The sequence below is a fragment of the Leucopleurus acutus genome (assembly GCF_964270905.1).
Source record: "Leucopleurus acutus genome assembly, chromosome: X".
NCBI lineage: Eukaryota > Metazoa > Chordata > Mammalia > Artiodactyla > Delphinidae > Leucopleurus > Leucopleurus acutus.
The window spans coordinates 18,137,697-18,157,979 of record NC_139148.1 but is presented as its reverse complement, the minus strand read 5'-3'; positions in this window follow the sequence as shown (position 1 = coordinate 18,157,979).

The window sequence follows — 20,283 nt, the reverse complement described above, 5'->3', positions numbered from 1 at the left end:
CCAGGACATGGAAGCAAGCTAAGTGTCCATCAACAGATGAATGGATAAAGAAGATGTGGCACATATATACAATGGAATATTACTCAGCCATAAAAGGAAACGAAATTGAGGTATTTGTAGTGAGGTGGATGGACCTAGAGTCTGTCATACAGAGTGAAGTAAGTCAGAAAGAGAAAGACAAATACCGTATCCTAACACATATATATGGAATCTAAGAAAACAAAATGTCATGAAGCACTGAGGGTTAAGACGGGAATAAAGACACAGACCTACTAGAGCATGGACTTGAGGATATGGGGAGGGGGAAGGGTAAGCTGTGACAAAGTGAGAGAGTGGCATGGACATACATACTCTACCAAACGTAAAATAGATAGCCAGTGGGAAGCAGACGCATAGCACAGGGAGATCAGCTTGGTGCTTTGTGACCACCTAGAGGGGCGGGATAGGGAGGGTGGGAGGGAGGGAGACGCAAGAGGGAAGAGATATGGGAACATATGTATATGTATGGCTGATTCACTTTGTTGTGGGGCTGAAACTGACACACCACTGTAAAGCAATTATACTCCAATAAAGATGTTAAAAAAAAAAGAATGTGGGCTACAAGAGAGCAGGAATTCTGTCATATTCACTGTGGCATCCATAGAAACTAGAACAGTGTCTGGCATATAGTAGATATTTAACAGATATTCGTGGAAGGAAGGAAAGAAAGGAGGACTTGCGTGGTGGCGCAGTGGTTAAGAATCCGCCTGCCAATTCAGGGGACACGGGTTCCAGCCCTGGTCCGGGAAGATCCCATATGCCACGGAGCCACTACGCCCGTGCGCCACAACTACTGAGCCTGCGCTCTAGAGCCCACGAGCCACAACTACTGAGCCCACATGCCACAACTACTGAAGCCCGTGCACCTAGAGCCCATGCTCCACAACAAGAGAAGCCACCACAATGAGAAGCCCACGCACCTCAACGAAGAATAGCCCCTGCTCGTCACAACTAGAGAAAGCCCACCCACAGCAATGAAGACCCAACACAGCCAAAAATAAATAAATAAATATTTTTTTTTTAAAAAAAGGGAGTGAGCAAGAAAATGAATAAATACAGGAGAGAAGAAGAAGAAAAAATGGATGACACTACAGGTAAGTTTTCTGGAGGAGGAAAAGGAGTTTAGAAAGCTCAGTTCTGACTTTTTCCCTTCAAGGCATAGATGCTGAGGTTATCTGCTAAAATGGTAGGTGGCAGAGTTGGGCAGAAAATTCAATGAGAGAAACAAATGTTTAGAAAGTCACAGTAGGGAAATGGGAAAGTGAGTACAGAGAGGAAAATATAAAGAATGGTTAGAGTAAGAAGGACCTACCTGGGGTTGACAAGCATCATTTGCAATGAGGCTCACCTAGGTACACTCGCAGTTACCTCCAGTGGGGCCCAGGGGCCCAGAGGCCCAGGATTACGAAAAAATACACATAAAGCAGTTTGGGCAAAGGGTTGGGCTTTGAGAGGGCTGATGATCAAGGAACCCAGAAAACTGATTCATAACATAAGATAACCTAAGATTCAGGCTGGGTTAGGAGGTGAAAGGACCTTGGGGAAAGTAACTAGACTTATACCAGATGAAGGGGCTGAAAACCAAATCTTGGTGCTTGGGGTGTAAAGTTAGGATACTGCAGTCAGACAGAAGAATTTGAGAGTAGGAATCATTGGAAGAGGTAAAGTGGTATCAGCAAGATTAACTGCTTGGCCTCTGAAGCTAGACTGTTGAAGTCTGAATCCCAACCCTGCCACTTATTAGCTATGTAACTTTGGACAATTTGTGTAATATTTCTGTGCCCAAGTTCCCTCAGCTATAAAAGAGGGATAATAATCGTACTTACCTCATAAATTATGTTGTGGTGATTAACTGAGTCAATGTATGTAGTACTTAGAATAATTCATGGCAGGCAGTTTGTAAGTGTTAGCTATTATAACTACGGGTGTAGGTTGCTACCATTTAGTAGGAATGAAAGTGATCATAATACAGGAAGTTCACAATGAGATAAATAAATCAAATGTGCCAGACCAGTTCCATCTTAAGAAAAAGGCAAAAATAACTCCATGAAAAACTAAAGGAAAGAAAAAGTTGAAATAAAGGAGACATATAGAAAACAAACTTGAAAATGTCATTATCAGAACTGAACCATTCAAGACTTAGTTCTTGGATAACAAGTGTTGGTGAGGATGTGGACAAAAGGGAACCCTTGGGCTCTGTTGGTGGGAATGTAAATTGGTACAGCCACTATGGAAAACAGTATGAAGGTTCCTCAAAAAATTAAAAATATAACTAACATATGATCTAGCAATCTCATTTCTGGGGTACATATATGAGGAAATGGAATCACTATCTCAAACAGGTATCTGCACCCCATGTTCGTCACAGCATTATTCACAATAAATAGCCAAGATATGGAAACAAGCTAAGTGTCCATCAAAAGAAGAATGGATTAAAAAAATGTGGTGTATATATACAGATCCAAAGAAGAAAATCAGCCTTTTGTGACAACAAGTATGAACTCTGAGGGCATTACGCTAAGTGAAATAAGTCAGACAGAGAAAGACAAATACTGCATGATCTTACATATATGTGGAATCTTAAAAAACCAAACTTATAGAAACAGAGAGTAGAATAGTGGTTTTCCGGGAGCTGGGGGGTTGGGGAAAATGGGGAGATATTGGTCAAACAATACAAACTTTCAGTTATAAGATGAATAGGTTCTAGGGATCTAATGTACAGCAAGGTGATTATCGTTAACAATACTGTATTATAGGACTTCCCTGGTGGCACAGTGGTTAAGACTCTGCCTGCCAATGCAGGGGACAGAGGTTCGAGTCCTCATCCGGGAAGACCCCACATGCCACGGAGCAACTAAGCCTGTGCGCCACAACTACCGAGCCTGCGCTCTAGAGCCCGCGAGCCACAACTACTGAGCCCGTGTGCCACAACTACTGAAGCCCACGTGCCTAGAGCCTGTGCTCCGCAACAAGAGAAGCCACCACAATGAGAAGTCCATGCACCACAACGAAGAGTAGCCCCCGCTCGCTGCAACTACAGATAAGCCTGCGCACAGCAACGAAGACCCAAACACAGCCAAAAATAAATTTAAAAATAAAGGAAGGGTGTTTTAAAAAAAAATACTGTATTATATACTTGAAAGTTGCTGAGAACAGATCTTAACTGTTCTCAGTACAAAAAAAGTTAATTATAAGTAATTAGTAAGGTGATGGAAGTGTTAACTAACCTTTTTGTGGTAATCATTTCATAATATATACATGTATCAAATCATCACAGTTGTACACCTTAAACTTACACAGTGTTATATGTCAATTATATCTCAAAGCTGGAAGAAAAAGACTCAGTCTTTGGAACATTAGCAAATCTATTTCTTAAAGAAAAAACAAAATAAAAAATAATGCAGGGCATAAAGTACAAGATATTCATATTTCAATAATTATAATCACAGACGAGCTACTAAGAGCAGAGATTTTTTATCTTTTTCATCTTTGTATCTGTTGTGTATTATACTAGTGTCTTATCAGATATTTGTTGAATCATTAATAAATAAGTAAGTTCATCTGAAAGAGGAAGAAATGAAAGGAAGGAAAGAGGAACGGAGGGAGGAAGGAAGGAAGGTCTGTGTGAAAGCATCAGAGATGCTAAGGCAAGCAAAACTCTAAAAAAGGGAAAGCTGCAGAAAACTGAGCTGCTTTTTCCTGAGGGCAATTGGCAATTCTAGCCATAGGACAATAGGCTGAGAATACAGGCTCTTCCCAGAGAAACGACTTCTACTAAAAGGCAGAGAAACAGAGTTTTGATGGTCTAGGATCCCAGTGAGAAGGAAGGAACAGAGATCTGAGTTGTACACTTAACCAATTTTCCCCTCAAAATATCTGCTGAGGGCTTCCCTGGTGGCGCAGTGGTTGAGAGTCCGCCTGCCGATGCAGGGGATGCAGGTTCGTGCCCTGGTTCGGGAGGATCCCACATGCCGCGGAGCGACTGGGCTCGTGAGCCGTGGCCGCTGAGCCTGCGCGTCCGAAGCCTGTGCTCCGCAATGGGAGAGGCCACAACAGTGAGAGGCCCACGTACCGCAAAAAAAAAAAAAAAAAAACCTGCTGAATTCTGAAGCTGCACAAGACAGGAGGCAAGAAGCTAAGCAGAAAGCCTCTAAAAAGCAAAGGCTTGCACTTAACAGTTTTTCTATGTGGAGGAGACTAAGAGCTTGGGATCAACAACAGTAGAGGCACCTCACAGAATACCTCAGGTTCTCAGTGAGACCCCCTGGGGGCTATACCTGAGGAGCATGAAGGAAACAACTGGTAGACACTTGAGAAAAAGCAACACAATCTTGAAGGCTCTTCTCTGATTAAATTAGGATAATCAGTCGCCGCCCCCACCCCCATCTGCATTGAAGAGAAAAAGATAAAACCTCTCTGGGGAAAAACAACATCATCCAGCCCCTCTAAAACTTTTCATACAGTATCTGACATTTAATCAAATACTATCAGAAGAGGCCCAAAATCAAGAGGAAAATGGATGATATTAATTGACACCCACAGATTATCCAGATTTACGAATTATCAAGCAAGAACTTTAAAATACCTAAGATTAATAACTTCTAGAAAAATAGCAGAAAAGAGAGAGAATGGATGAAAAGATGGAAAATGTCATCAGAGAAATGGCATCTATAAAAAGGAATCAAATGAAAATCCTAAAACTTAAAAATACAGTATTTGAAACTAAGAACTAAACAATTGCATTTAGCAAGAGAAAAGACAGCAAAAAAGAGGATTCATGATCAGAGGACAGGTCAATAGAAAATATACAGACTGAAGCACAGAGAGAAGAAAAGAATGGAAAACACTAAAAGGAATATAAGACACATATGGGAAAAGTAAAATACCTAACACACAGTTGCAGAGAAAAGGAAAGACAGAATGGGGCAGAAAAAATATTTGAAAAGGTAATGTCTGAGACTCTTCCCAATTGATGAAAAGCACCAACCCACAGATTCAAGAAGCTTCGTATACCCTAGACAAGATAAACACAAAGAAAACCAAAGCTAGGCACATAATAGTAAAACTTGTAAAAATCAAAGATAAAGACAAAACTTTAAAATCAGAGGTTAAGGTAAAACATTAAGATCTATAGCTAGCTTCTCTAAAGAAGTGATGGAACCCAGAAGGCAATGGAAGTGACACTTTTAAAGTACTGAAAGAAAATAACTGTCAACCTAGAATTCTATATGCAGTAAAATATTCCTCAAAAAATGTAAGTGAAATAAAGATGTTCTTACAGCAAACACTGAGAGAATTCATCACCAGCAGGCCTGCAATATAAGAAATACTAAAACCAGTTTTTCTGGAAGGAAGAAAATCATCTCAGAGAGAAACATGGAAATACAGAAAGGAGTGAAGAACAAAAACAAGGTAAACATGAAGGTAAATAAATGAGTACTAAATACGTAAAATAATCAAAACATTTTCTTGTGGAGTTTAAAATATATGTATAATTATGTTGCATGACAATAATATCACAAAAGGCAGAAAGGGAAGAAATAAAGTTCAACTCGTCTAAGATCTAGCATTGTCAGGGAAGTGGAAAAAGTAAAAAGGTACATTAAACTAATAAATCAAAGCATGCCACAGTCTCTACAGAAACCATTAAATGAATAGCCAAAAGATATGTAACTAACAAGACAATCAAGGGGGGGAAATTGAGTAATAAAAAAATATTGATTACCCAAAGGAAGGTAAGAAAGGAGAACAGGTAAGAAACAAGAACAGGTAGATGAATTAGAAAACATAGAGTAATATGGGAGAATATAAACTCAAATATATCAGTAATTGCATTAAATGTAATTGGTCTTAGTGGATTAAAAACTCAAATGCCAAGTATATGATGCCTATAAGAGAAACATCTTGAATATAAGGATACAAAGTTTAAAATTAAAATTATTTTTAAAAGATATACCATGCAAACGACAACCAAAAGAAAGTTAGTATTGCTATACTGATATCAGAAAAATAGATTTTAAGGCAAAAAGCAATATTCAAGATTAAGAAAGATATTTTCTAACAATAAAGGGTTTAATGACCAGGAAGATATCAAAAGTCTATAGCCATGTGAACCCAATAACATAGCTTCAAAATATGGAAACTAAAAATTGACAGAACTAAAAGAAGTAGATAGATCCATAATCACATTAAGAGAATTAAATTTAATTGGCCATTTATGCAGTATAAAAATGAGACCTTCAAAAGTAATATTTTACTTAAAACATTTTCCCAGTCTGTTCTTTTTCTTTGACTCTATATATGTATTACTTATATTCTGTCCTTTTTAATAGCTGTATGCCAAATACTACTGCTTTAAACTGAAAAATTAAATAACAGAAATACATTTAAGTGTCATGATAAACACTAAGAAGTATGATGCAATCAACTCAAACCAAGTGGTAGAATGGAATGAGAAGGAAGTGTTCTAATTTTATCAATTCTCAAAATAAAAGATTAACAGATATTTTCTGAAAAAAGGGAGGGTTAAAAGCATTATGTGAAGTTATAATTATAAAGCTAGCCACCAAAACAAACATATAAACATTTCATTTCCAATTATCAGAATAGACTCACACACAAAAAAACAAGAAATAAAACTGACCAAACAATAAAGGATTTTTTAAAGATATAAAAACAAGCAACTATGACCAAAAATAAGATGGACGGACTTCTGCTTCTGCTAATAACAGATTAGGTAATTTTTGGACACACTCTCCCACTAAGAACCACTAGAAAATTATAACAAAATATTTTTTTAACCTGCCCAAAGGCCTCACAATGTTAACAAGGTAGAGAAGTATTACTTGGACAGGATGCAGAGGAGAACGGATGCCCAGAGAAATGAACCCTGTGTGTAGAGTCTCTACTCCTGGGAATGTTTGATGGTCCTGGAGGGACAAGTGAGGGGCTGAGAGGTTAAGCAATAATTCAGTCAACCTGGTGGAGCTAAAGGAACAGACACTGGTGTCTGGGAGCCAGCAAGAAAGTCTGGGGCAGGGGGAGGCATTGGTCATTCTTCCTTACTCTGGGTTGGATCTCCAAAGGTCTGTACCCTAAAATCAGTGTGACCAGAAAGTACATGGACTGCAACGGGAACTGCAGGTCATCTTCTAATCCCTGCAATCCCTGAAATTGGACAGATGTGATCAAAATTGCTAGTGCCTCTGGGCATCTGGCAGAAACAAATGGGAATCCTCTCTGGAGGAAAATAGCATCATCTTGGGCTTCAAACTATTTCTACAAACAATTTTTCAAATACAATGTCTAAAATGCAAACAAAAGCAGACAGGCTGGAGACAAGACAACGTGAATTAAGAGCAGCAGGAAAAAATAAATAAAAATAGAATAACAAGGGAGGAGGTTAAGAGTTACGAGACAAACACTTTAAATAAACATGCTCACCAAATTCAAAGAGATAAAAAGCAACTGCAGCAGAGAAAAAGAAACTATACAAAAGAATCAAGGTCCTTCTCCCAGCATGAAAAATCTACATGTTAAATCCAAAAACAAGTGGACATTCTTTGTAGCACTGGTATATAAAATTTTTGATTCACTTATTTAACAGGTGTATATTGAGCTAGTTTTCTGTATAAGCCACCATTAGATGCTGAGGGAGATAGGAAGATAAATAAAACACTGGTACCCTGCTATCAAACGACTTTATAGCTCATGGCTGGATTTATTTATCATACATGTTATTCTATTCAAAATAGCACTGACTGGCAATGCCTTGAGGCTCTATTTTGTTTTTCTAAAGGCAAAGAAAAAGGAAAACGTTTTGATGTTTAAATGGTCTGGCCCTAAATATATTCTGTGGGGAAGTTTCTAAAGATGGATGGATGGGAGGCCATCATTACCGTGGTGTGTACGAGGGCTGATCACCTGAATCTGGAATGGCGAGAGATGTGCCACAATCATTCATTCCCCACAGCACAATGGCTTCCGTCTATGTATTATGATCACAAAGGACTTCATGTCAGCACCATCCTTCAGCCCATATAAGAAGCACAAGAAACTTGGTCCCATCTATATTTGAAACTGTATTGATTTGGGGGCTGCTGAAAGCAATATATTTCTTTTCAATTTCTTTAAAACAGGAAACTGCCCGGGCCTCCTGGAGAAAAAAACCTATTCTCAATGCCGAGAGGACACTTGAATTAAAGTGTAAGTTACTTAACTTCCATGATAAATATCCCGCATAGCAAATATGGCCTTGAAAAGTTTCCATTTGGAGCCTGGGAGGGAACAACGTCATTTCTTAAGTGTGAACTTCTCTAAGGCGGAGTCATGAACAAAGGGGATGAAAGCTGGTCTCTTAAAAGACAACACATCCTACAAATTCCCTTTATTAAAGGGCTAAGGAATGTTGAATATCCGTGTCCTCCTATACTGCTCTCCTGATCTATATTCCTGAATAACCGGGTGTCCCAAGGGTATAATTCAAGGTAACACCTCTTAGGTGGCCAGGTAGTTGTTGAGTGCGTTACTACAGACGCATTCCACTTCCAGGGTGAATCCATAACCATGGCTCCTAAATGTGTGCAACTATAATGATCTGGGTGATTGTGTGTGGTTCTAACGATACATGCGAAGCCAAGCCAAAAGGTTATCCAAGATCATAACAAAACAACATAGTGTCCTAAAATAAAACACACATGAGCAAAAAATTGGTGGTTTTATACTTAGAATCACAATCCTTGCTACCGCCACCATACTTAAAACTGAGGGAAATATTGTTCTGGACGATTTCAATGGCTCAAGGTGCTGTTTCCCAGGTCTTTCCATTTTCATGTAAGGTGGTGACTAGAAATGTCAGGTGGGTCCTACCTAGTACACATTGTTCTCATAACAATATTGGGGGCAGTGGCTTTCAATTCAGGGTTTGTAAAGATTTTAAAAATTAAGTACTGAATTCACAATACAGGATAAACTCAGCTTGGTTAACAGTTAATCATATCCCATAAACAAGCAACTATAGCTATTGGGTGTGAATAGTCACAGAGAGGTTCAGAGGGATTCTGGTTTAACTACCAATCCTTTCTCACAAGGAAATGGATGAAAACACTTCCCATCTGCTTCTGCAATTCACTTCCTCTATCACCATGTTACTGGTGCATTGTCCACAAATACATTTCTGTACTGCCCAATGCTGGTCCACGTCAGACTGGTCCCGCCCTTACGTCAGAGGTGATACATATTGCATTTGAAAACTATTCTCACTTTCCAAATAGTAACTTATCAAAGTTACTTATCAAAGTTCAATATTTAAAATTCACAGCCTTCATCAAATACATTTCTACTGCTCCGTTTCCATCGATATTTGCTAGTGCACAGATCTGTCCAAGTGAAAGACATGAAGGTTATAACTATTCTGCAGTATAAATGAGTTCTATAATACCCTCTGCCAAGTGCCTGCAAGACAAAGCATCCTACAGTTGTGTCTGCAGGGGTTCCGTAGACCTATCTTCAGGCGAGAAAAGAAAAAGACTTGGCAAGTTTGATCTAAAACCAGGTCTTGAGAAAAATTTTAAAAAGCATTTGTCAAACTAGGGCGCCTGCTGGCCGCTGGTGAGGAACTGTGACCCCCAAGGAGACGGGAGGAACCCCAGAGTGAACCGGTAGGACGTAGGGGGACCGAGGGGGGAGGAGAAGTGGAGGCCAGACAGGATCGGGGTCCCTGAGGCCGGGGAGATCAGGAGAGGCAGGTGGGAGGGACGCTCCAGGAAGAGCGGGAGAGGAGCAGAGGGCTATCACCTGGCCCACTCGGGCCGGGGAGCTCACTGAGCTCCCAAGCCGGTTCCCCGCCCTCTAAAGCCCCAGGCCGCATGAGTCCTGGGGGTACAGGAGGGAGGCCGGGGAGATCAGGAGAGGCAGGTGGGAGGGGCCATTCAGGAGGAGCAGGAGAGGAGCAGAGGGTGACTGCCCCGCCCACTCGGGCACAGGGAGCCTGCTGAGCTCCCAGGCTGGTCCCCTGCCCTCCAAGGGCCCCCCTTCCCACCCCCCACCGCCCGCAGTGGTCCTGGAGGCATGGAAGGGAGGCCCAGAAGATCAGGAGAGGCGGGCGGGAGCGGCCGTCCCAGGCCCCAGACCGAGAGCAGGAGAGGAGAGGAGGGCAGTTGCCCCGCCCACTCGAGCCCAGGAAGCCTGCTAGGCTCCCAGGTGAGGTCCCCTGCCCTCTGAGACCAGGGCTGGGGGACACGCCTGGGCCCCATCTGTTCCTTGAGCCTAAGCCCCACCCACCCAAAGCCCCAGGGCCTTTCCAGCCCTGTGGATCCTGAGCACTGTCCCCGCCCACCACCCAAACTTCGCCCTTGCTTAGGCCCTGCTCTCCACAGCCAAGGCCTCCCCTCCCCCATCACCCTTTTTTTATTTCTTTTCCCTCCTCTTTTTTACTATTGTGGTAGTGATGTACCTTCTGGTTGTTGATTCATCTATATTTTTATTTTTACATTCTTTCTAACATATCTGTTAGTTTCCTAGTCTAATTTTATTTTTTACTTTGTTATTGTCCTTTTTTTTTTTTTTTTTTTTTTTGCTGCCCAGGGTGAGGCGGAAGCTCCTGCAGTGGGAGCTCCGAAGTCCAAACCACTGGACTAACAGAGAACCTCAGACCCCAGGGAATATTCATCAGAGTGAAGTCTCACAGAGTTCCTCATCTCAGCACCAAGACCCAGCTTTACCCAAAAGCCTACAACAAACTCCAGTGTTGGAATCCTCAGGCCAAACAACGAGTAAAACAGGAACACAATGCCACTAATTAAAAGAAAAAATTAGACAGCAAAGAAATATGTCACAGATGAAGGAGCAAGGTAAAAACCTACAACACCAAATAAATGAAGAGGAAATAGGCAATCTACCTGAAAATGAATTCAGAGTAATGATAGTAAAGATGATCCAGACTCTCAAAATGGAAGCATGGATTGAGAAAATACAAGAAATGTTTAACAAACATCTAGAAGAACTAAAGAACAAACAGAGATGAACAACACAATAACTGAAATGAAAACTACACTAAAATCAATCAATAACAGAATAACGGAGGCAGAAGGACGAATAAGTGAGCTGGAAGACAAAGTGGTGGAAATAACTGCCGAGGAGCAGAATAAAGAGAAAAGAATGAAAAGAATTGAAGACAGTCTCAGAGACCTCTGGGAAAACACTAAATGCACCGACATTCGAATTATAGGGGTCCCAGAAGAAGAAGAGAAAAAGAAAGGGTCTGAGAAGATATTTGAAGAGATTATAGTGGAAAACTTCCCTAACATGGGAAAGGAAATAGTCACCCAAGTCCAGGAAGCACAGAGAATCCCATACAGTATAAACTGTAGGAAAAACACACCAAGACACATATTAATCAAACTAACAAAAAATAAATTCAAAGACAAATATTAAAAGCAGCAAGGGAAAAACAACAAATAACATACAAAGGAATCCACATAAGGTTATCAGCAGATTTTTGAGTGTAAACTCTGCAGGCCAGAAGAGAGTGGCAGCATATACTTAAAATGATAAAAGAGAAGAACCTACAACCAAGATTACTCTACCCAGCAAGGATCTCATTCAGATTCCACAGAGAAATTAAAATCTTTACAGACAAGCAAAAGTTAAGAGAATTCAGCACCACCGAACCAGCTTTACAACAAATGCTAAAGGAGCTTCTCTAGGCAGGAAACACAAGAGAAGGAATAGAACTACAAAAACAAACCCAAAACAATTAAGAAAATGGGAATAGGAACATACATTTCGATAATAACCTTGAATATAAATGGATTAAATGCCCCAACCAAAAGACCCAGACTGGCTGAATGGATACAAAAACAAGACCCATATATATGCTGTCTACAAGAAACCCACTTCAGACCTAGCGACACATACAGACTGAAAGTGAAGGGATGGAAAAAGATATTCCATGCATATGGTAATCAAAAGAAAGCTGGAGTAGCAATACTCATATCAGATAAAATAGACTTTAGGGCTTCCCTGGTGGCCCAGTGGTTGAGAGTCTGCCTGCCCATGCAGGGCACACGGGTTCGTGCCCCGGTCCGGGAAGATCCCACATGCCGCGCAGCGGCTGGGCCCGTGAGCCATGGCCGCTAAGCCCGCGCATCCGGAGCCTGTGCTCCGCAACGGGAGAGGCCACAACAGTGAGAGGCCCGTGTACCGGAAAAAAAAAAAAAAAAAGTAGAATCTACAGACCTTGGTAACCAATGAAATATGAGGAAGTGAGGGAGAAGTGTGGAGGACTAAAGGATGAGCGCTAGCGTTCTGGACTGTACGTTGAGTTGGCTAAGGGAACCATTCATCCAGAGAGGAAACACTCCACGAGGAGTCTGCCGGCTGGAGGTGATGATGTATTCGTGGGGATTGAGGTGCCTGGATTATATCCAAGGGAAGTCGGCCAGATAATAGTTGTGAACAGCTATGAGTTGCCAGTATATCAAAGCACAAAATGAAACAATGTTCAAATTAAATAAAGCTGTTTACTTTTAGACTTTTTAAAAATAACAAAAGTAGTTTTAGTTTAATCAGCTACTTTTCGTAGAACAGTGCATGACATCCTCCCACTCCTCCCTGGCCTAATAATGTGTGCCCAGCCCCTTTCCAAGTCAACAGCATCAGAAAAGAAAAAGGAGAATAGGAAGGGACACTATCACAAACATTATCTGTGATAGGGACTTCCCTGGCGGTCCAGTAGTTAAGAATCCACCTTCCAATGCAGGGGACGCAGGTTCGATCCATGGTGGGGGAGCTAAGATCCCATGTGCCGCAGGCTACAGAGCCCGCTCGCCACAACTAGAGAGCCCACAGGCTGCAACTACTGAGCCCATGTGCCACAACTAGAGAGAAGCCCGCGTACCGCAACTAAGACCCGATGCAGCCAAATAAATAAATAAATAAAATTATTTGTGTTAAAATACATCTAGTGATAATTATAGTGACTGAGGTAGGTGCTCTTTCTCAAAGCACCTGTTCTGGAGTTGGCTACTACTTTGCTCCTTCTTCTCTACAAATATACATGGACATGTGGAGATGTTCTATCTTTACCCTCAAGAGAGAACCAGGTTGGTGACTGCAGTGAAACATAGGCGAAGTGTGGAGTCAACTAGAGTTAATGTTTTCAATTTTAAGCAACCACACAGGTATATTACATTAAGAACCTAAGTAATTTATGTATATTGAGCACTAACTAAAACATATCAAATGCTATTATATGTTAAAATGCAAATAAGTCATGTGGGTTTTAAAAGATAAAAACAAAGTTGACTCTAGCAAATTTAATTTAAATGATTAAGTAATAAAAGAGAGAGATTATAGAAAAGGTGGAAACTTGAAAACTATTTTTTTTACAGAGTACCATATAAATGCACATGAAATATACCAAAAAAATCAGCTACAGAATTACAGATTATTTTTATTTATCCTTTCCTGTATTGTGTAACTATTAAATAATGAGCATGTATTGCTTTTTTAAACTAAAGCATTAAAAATGTTAAGGCTATTTTCCCTAATAAAAAATAAAAGCATTTTAAAATACATTTTTAAGTATATTCTGAACTGAAAACCTAAGATCGTGCAGACATCTGTCCCTAAAACAGATGTTTGCCCAACTGCCTCCGTGCTGCCTAAAATGCAGCCAAGTGGCATCCAAAGTGATGTCAGTCTTGGTGACAAACATCGGGCTCATGCAGAGCTGGGGGGCTAACAGCTTGCTCATATGTGACTGCAATATAACAGAGAGAGATGGGAAATTTGGCCTAAACAGGGAAAAGAAAGTTTTAGGACATCAATTTTAAAAAGCCATTTCAGATTGTTGGGAACCATGAAAGGATGGGGTTAAAAGGAGGAGTTTTCTCCAACGTAGCCCATGCTAACTTGAGCCTCCTGAGATGCAAAGATAAAGAATATGCACCAGGGTGACTATGGCTCTGTATACTCCCTTAGGCTTTTTTTTTTTTTTTTGTCTACTCCCTGAATACAGATCTGTCGGCCATAGAGCAGAGAGAAATCATCAAAATAAGAGCAGGCCACCATAGCTCAGCTATTGCACAAATGGCTCCCACGACTTAGGAGATCCCAAGATACCAATTCAGAAGAGAAAATCTGGAATAAGGATTTATGCCGATAAGCACAAGACTTCACATATAGTCCTCAGTAATTTGATCACCAAGACTCTGGAAAACACCAGCTGCATATGTGATATCTGCTTAAGCTAAATCCTCCACAATGTGTCCAATGTTACTACACAGTTTATTGAAGGCTACTCATCCTTATAACTTGGATATTAATGAGAAAACTAGAAATGAATATGTGAAGATAAAACCTGAAATATTTAGTATATTAAATCCTTTCAAAGGTGAGCTCTCCCCATGTCTTAACATCAGATATTTGTAATTCATATTTTTTAAAATACCTTACATTAGAGCAAATTTTACTTGTAAAACTGGACAGTGTGGAATTCTCTGACCACAGGGGGAAAGTGAGGGCAAAAATGGCCAGTCTGAGTTAGCGATCACTGTGCAACAAAGCATCCCAAAACTCAGTGACTTAAAACAATAAGCATTTCTATTATCGCTCACAAAACTACAGGTAATCTGGGCAGTTCCTCTGGCCTCAGATGAGCTCCTGCGTGGGTCTGCAGTCGGGTGTGGGTTGGGATGGTAGCTCCCACATGTTTTGAGGTTGGCTGACTTTAGGCTGGTCTAGTATGGCTTTGAATGGGAAATATGAGCTCTCCTCAGTGTGCTCTCTCATCTTCCAGCAAGGTTGGCCAAGTTTGTTCTCATGGTGACAGAGCTCTGAGAGAGAACAGAAGGACATAAGGTCTCTAGGCTCAGAAATGGCACATCGACACTTCTACCATATTCTATTGGCCAAAGTAAATACAAGCCCAGCCCATATTCAAGGGGGTGAGAAAATAGACCCCATCCCTTGGTAAGAGGAACTGTGAAGACTACAGGAAGGGGTGAAGAATTGATGCCAATTTTGCAATCAGTCTGACACGCATAAACCAAAAAGAAAATCCAAGTCAAATATTAGGGAAAAAGTTAAAACACAGCAAGTGATGGTCAATGAAGTAAGCAATCCATCTCTTTAACTAATGCATGATGACCTGATGAAAAAAAAAACACCACCAGTTTCATTCATCAGAGGAAAAAGGGTTCTGTATCTCTACTTTATCCCAGCCAAATAGGAACTCCATTTATATCACATTTTTACTAGGTCTGACCTTGAAAGATGCTTAAAATATAATTGAGTTCTTCCCATGGAAATGAAATATATCTATTGACTATTTTTTTAAAGAAAAAAATGTATTATTTTATTCAACATAACGTTGTTGGAATATGAGATGTGCCAAATACTGACACTTTGCAGAATGACTCAGATAAAACTTTGCCAGGAAAATTCCAATACCTGAGGCATTTTTTCCTAAATTATCCTATTAATTACCTACTTCTTCCCCTTCCTTAGTTTTAGAGACACAATCCAAGCAGGCTGTATTTTCCCATCTGTGGTTCCTGAGCCATTTGAAAATCAAGAATAGTTGGATCCAGAGTTAATAATAATAATAATAATAATAATCTAACAAACAGTATAGCCTGGGCACTGACCAATCAGAACATAGGCTGGCACAGGCTTCTGCTCTGCTGTGAGTCCTACCCCCTCCTCTCTGCTTGCAAGAAGGGATGAAAGATGCCTCCTACTTCACCTCCCAGGAGAGAGACACTTTAATGAGACCCTTGCAATGGCGACATATATGTTCTCTGGAGCATTAGGGACACTCTAGACTGTTGTCTGGGAAATCTAAGTTGCAGGAGACAAGCTGACTAACTTCTCTGACAGCCGAGGAAGAGGGAGCTGACAAGTTTGGGACTGGCCAGCACTGCCAAAGTTTATTAGGGAAAAGAATGTATTTCTCATGGGGCAGGCACTGCCCCTCGCTAGAGGGAGCTACTGCGGAGGTCCTCTTATGTCCTGTTCCAGAGGAGCACCTGGAGGGATGAATACAACTCAGTGGAGGGAAGCTGTAGGAATTGCCAGATTCTCAGGGGCTGAAGAAGAAATAAGAAACTAACTGGAAAAGAGATGCATTCATCTTCATCAAGGGAACTACAGGGAGAGATCCAGAGCAATTAGAGCTATTCTTACCAACTACAAAAGTGCCTGTGAAAGAAAGAATCAATTCTTAAAACCTGTAGTCAGGCCCAGAAAGCACTAACCCAGTTTCATATAGTACCAATCAAGTAAGATCCTTCCTACTACCCTCTCCTCCCCCAATCCCTTGCACTCCAACTCTGGAGGACCAAGACCTCTACTTAGTGAACTAGGGGAGAAGAAGTAAAAGCAAATGTGGATAAGAAGTTGACCACAACGTTCTCCCCCAACTGCTAGTTTTCCACCAGCCACAGCTGGGGAAGTGGGGAAAGGCCTCGCTCTTTAGTCAGTTCCAAAGTTTGACCATCACATTGGACTGGACATTTTAATTACTGACCACAGGGCTTTCTATCATCTAGGAGTATAGGCAAAAGTCATGAGAGGGCCCCAATTTTCACCTGGGACAAAATAAAATGTAAAAAGCAGGAGGGAATTCCCTGGTGGTCCATTAGTGAAGACTCCACACTTTCATTGCCAAGGGCATGGGTTCGAACCTCAGTGGGGGAATTAAGATCCCACGAGCCATGCTGTGCGGCCAAAAAATAAAAAAGTGAAAATGAAAAGAAACAGCAGGAAACAAAAATTAAATTGTTTTACAATTACGTATCACTCTTTGTCTTCCTCTGATGGACCAGTACAAAAAGCCACCTCTCTTAAGTGACATCCTCATGGAGGAAACAAAAATAAGAAAGCAGTTCATTACATAATAATTAGTGACAGCACCATGAAAATAGAGCAGGGTGAGGAGATATGGAGAGATATTTGGGAGGCGGGGTGCTGCTGTCCACAGAGTAGCAAGGAAGGCATCTGAACAGAACATGAGTGAGAAAGCCAGCGTATGAAGATCTGCGGGAAGATGGTCTGGCAGAAAAAACAGTAAGTGCAAACTGCGGAAGCAGGAATGAGCTTGGTGGTCCGAGGATCAAAGAAAAGCCTGTGTGGCTAGAATAGAGGGAATGAGGCAAGAATGGTAAGTCATGAGTTTAGGAAATCCACCAGCAGTCTAATTGTATGCTGTCATGAAGAAGGAATTGGCCCTGAAGTGCAATGCGAAACTATCTGACGGCCGAGTTCCGTCCTCCAATGGTTACCCTTGTTGCTGTGTGCAGAAAGGATGGTAGGCTGCTGAGAGAATGGAGACTAGTTGAGAGAACGGAGACTAGTGACCAGTGACTAAATATGTCACGCAGCAACTTCCAAATCATCTAGCATATTTACAGAAAGGACATATTACTAAGCCCCATCCTTTCCCCGAACCTACTGAACCAGAATCTTGGGGAAATAAGGTAAAGTCCGGTATTTTTAGCAGACTCTCCAAGAGATTCTCTCCTGCTGTCAGAATCAGGAATCGCTACCCTACATTACACAGTGGCCATTTTATGAAAACCCACAAAAGAACTTTTGCTCAGTGTCTGGCTTAGGCTCTCTGAAATGTACATGTTTTGATCTTGCCTCTTTGCTTTAAACACATTTCATCCATCATTAACAACTGTGCAGCATTTTCCAGTTCCGTTTTTTTTTGGTTCCAACTTTAACTTGGGCTTGATTTCACTATTTATTCTACCTTCATTTCCCCTTTCCCTGATACTTATTTTTATTTTTTATAAATACTGTTTTTTGGTATTTATGCATCCATTTTATTGTTTTTAAGAATTAAACTGCCATTTCAGCAATCTTCAGAGAACTATAATGCACTGTACATACAGGCAATTTAGACTTGTGCCTATTCCAGCTTCAAAGCCTTCTCTGATATACAGTGCAATTCACATCATTTTTTTCCTTAGAGAAAGAAACATTAATTTTGTTATCTTTCTACCCACCAGTCACTCAAACAATAACTGGATGGGTTCACACCTGATGCCACTTAAAATTTTTGTCTGCTACAACACATTCACCTGATCTGCTTTGCTGCATAACATATATTTCCTAAACCTAACTAAAAATAAATCATTTTTAAGTCTATCTCTTTTAACATGTGTGCATTTTATCATGATACTCATTTTTTTTGTCCAGTATATTATTTAAGTGGTTTCATACTACATTCAACCGTAGTGAATTTCAATAAAAGCAGGAGAGCTCATCCATCATAGACAGTTGAGAAGACTTTAGTGAATTTGACTATTTTCTTATTACAGGAAACAAAGAATCGTATTGTATCTTAAGAGAAATATTTTAACAGCTCCTAAAGTCGGGCAGAAAAGGGAATCAAGTTTGGACCCGTCCAAGTACCTACAATAATACGATAGAAGCATTCACCACCACCATCTCACACTACCTCAGTCTGTACTTCTAATAGCAAAGCTTTCTCACTAGAAGTATTAGCACTGGACTCTCAAATTGCCAGGTGTGAAAATCACTTACTTTTTTTTTTTTAAAGTGTTAATTATTTTAGGCTGGTCAAGGTTAAAATGGCCTCTTATATTATTTCTAATTTCAGCTCTAAGCTCAGAGATGTGTTTGATCTGATCAACCAAAATGAGAATTTGTTTTGCTTGTATCCAACAGAATAAAATGATAAATTAGCAATAAGTTTGTCCTTTGCCGAAAAGAAATATGTTCTAAATTTATATATTATAAACTATATAATAAATCATATCCACATAATACACATTTCATATTTACATTATGCACCATTTAATGGAAGAAAAACTTCATGAGGGTTTATTCAAATGACGTATAATACACCAAGAATGTCAATTTATATGTATGAATTCTGTATAAAGTGTAAGCGGTCACCTTAGCAGAAACATAACAAGTCCCTATAATTCAAAAATTAATTCTAAAGACACCTTATAACGTGATGAAATTCATATAACTTAGTCATATTCATTCATATAACTTACTTTTCTCTTCTCTAATACAAAGTCATCTGGTAGTCTTCATTTAACTTCATGCTAAAACGTTCCAAGTTTAGAATCTTTACCAATAAAATAAACAGGCAAGAAATAATACTTTTTTTAAATTTCAGGTTAGAGGGAAAACACTTATCACACAGTAATAAAACCCAAGCAAATGGCGAGCTGGTGACTATATGAATGCCTATCATTAAGATATTATTCAAATTCCTCCATGGCACTTAAACTGTAGTTTAAAACCCAATAAACAAGAAACCATAAGAACAGGACCAAACTCTACTATGAAATGAGGCATTATAATAAACTAAATATTTAGGGCTGAATAGACTTTAAGACAATGAACAGAGTAGCACACACTTCATCTAAATGACACCATTTAAACAGTGCTATAATATAATGTTACTTAAGACTAACCAGTGTGGTGCATTATGTGATTCCAAGCATTCTGAAAAAAAGTAGTAACAAGTAACAGCATCCCCACCAGCTTGGAGCCTACAGAATCAATTACTTTGGCCATATCTTTCCAAATGATTTAGTAATGCCTTTTAACATTACAAACATAAATCTATCACAGTACTGGAATTCTGATGCATTTTGGTGCTTCTAGGGCTGCCTAAAAATGAGAAGGCATCCACACGAAATTCATTATACAGTTATTAAACAATAGCACAAAATCTCAGTGCCTAAAAATGTGAAATAATTCTCTACCATTTAGCTGTCTGCCTTACACTATATTCTAGATTTTTACTTCCAGGATTTTTATTGCACTTGGGGAAATCAGAGGTAAAACATGGTTTTAAAAAAACAGTATGTCAAATCATTACACTGTACACCTTAAATTTATACAGTGCTATATGTCAATTATATCTCAATAAAACTGGAAGGAAAAAAACTGTGTGACTGTGCTTAAATTCAAATAAAAATAGCATTTTTACAACCATACTGAAATTTAATCCTTTTACACAGGTTAACAAAATATATCACAGAAAAAACCTAAACAAAAACAAAACTTTTGCAAGTGGAGCAATGCAAATTTATTTCAGGAACTCAAATTATAAAAGGTCACCTCTGAGTCAATTTACCACACTAAAGGAACAAAGTTGTTAAAATACAGATATGCTCCACTGAGCCATTTATCCACTCTATAGTATAAAACTTGAAATAAATCCTAAAGCCAAGGTTTAAAATCATTTTA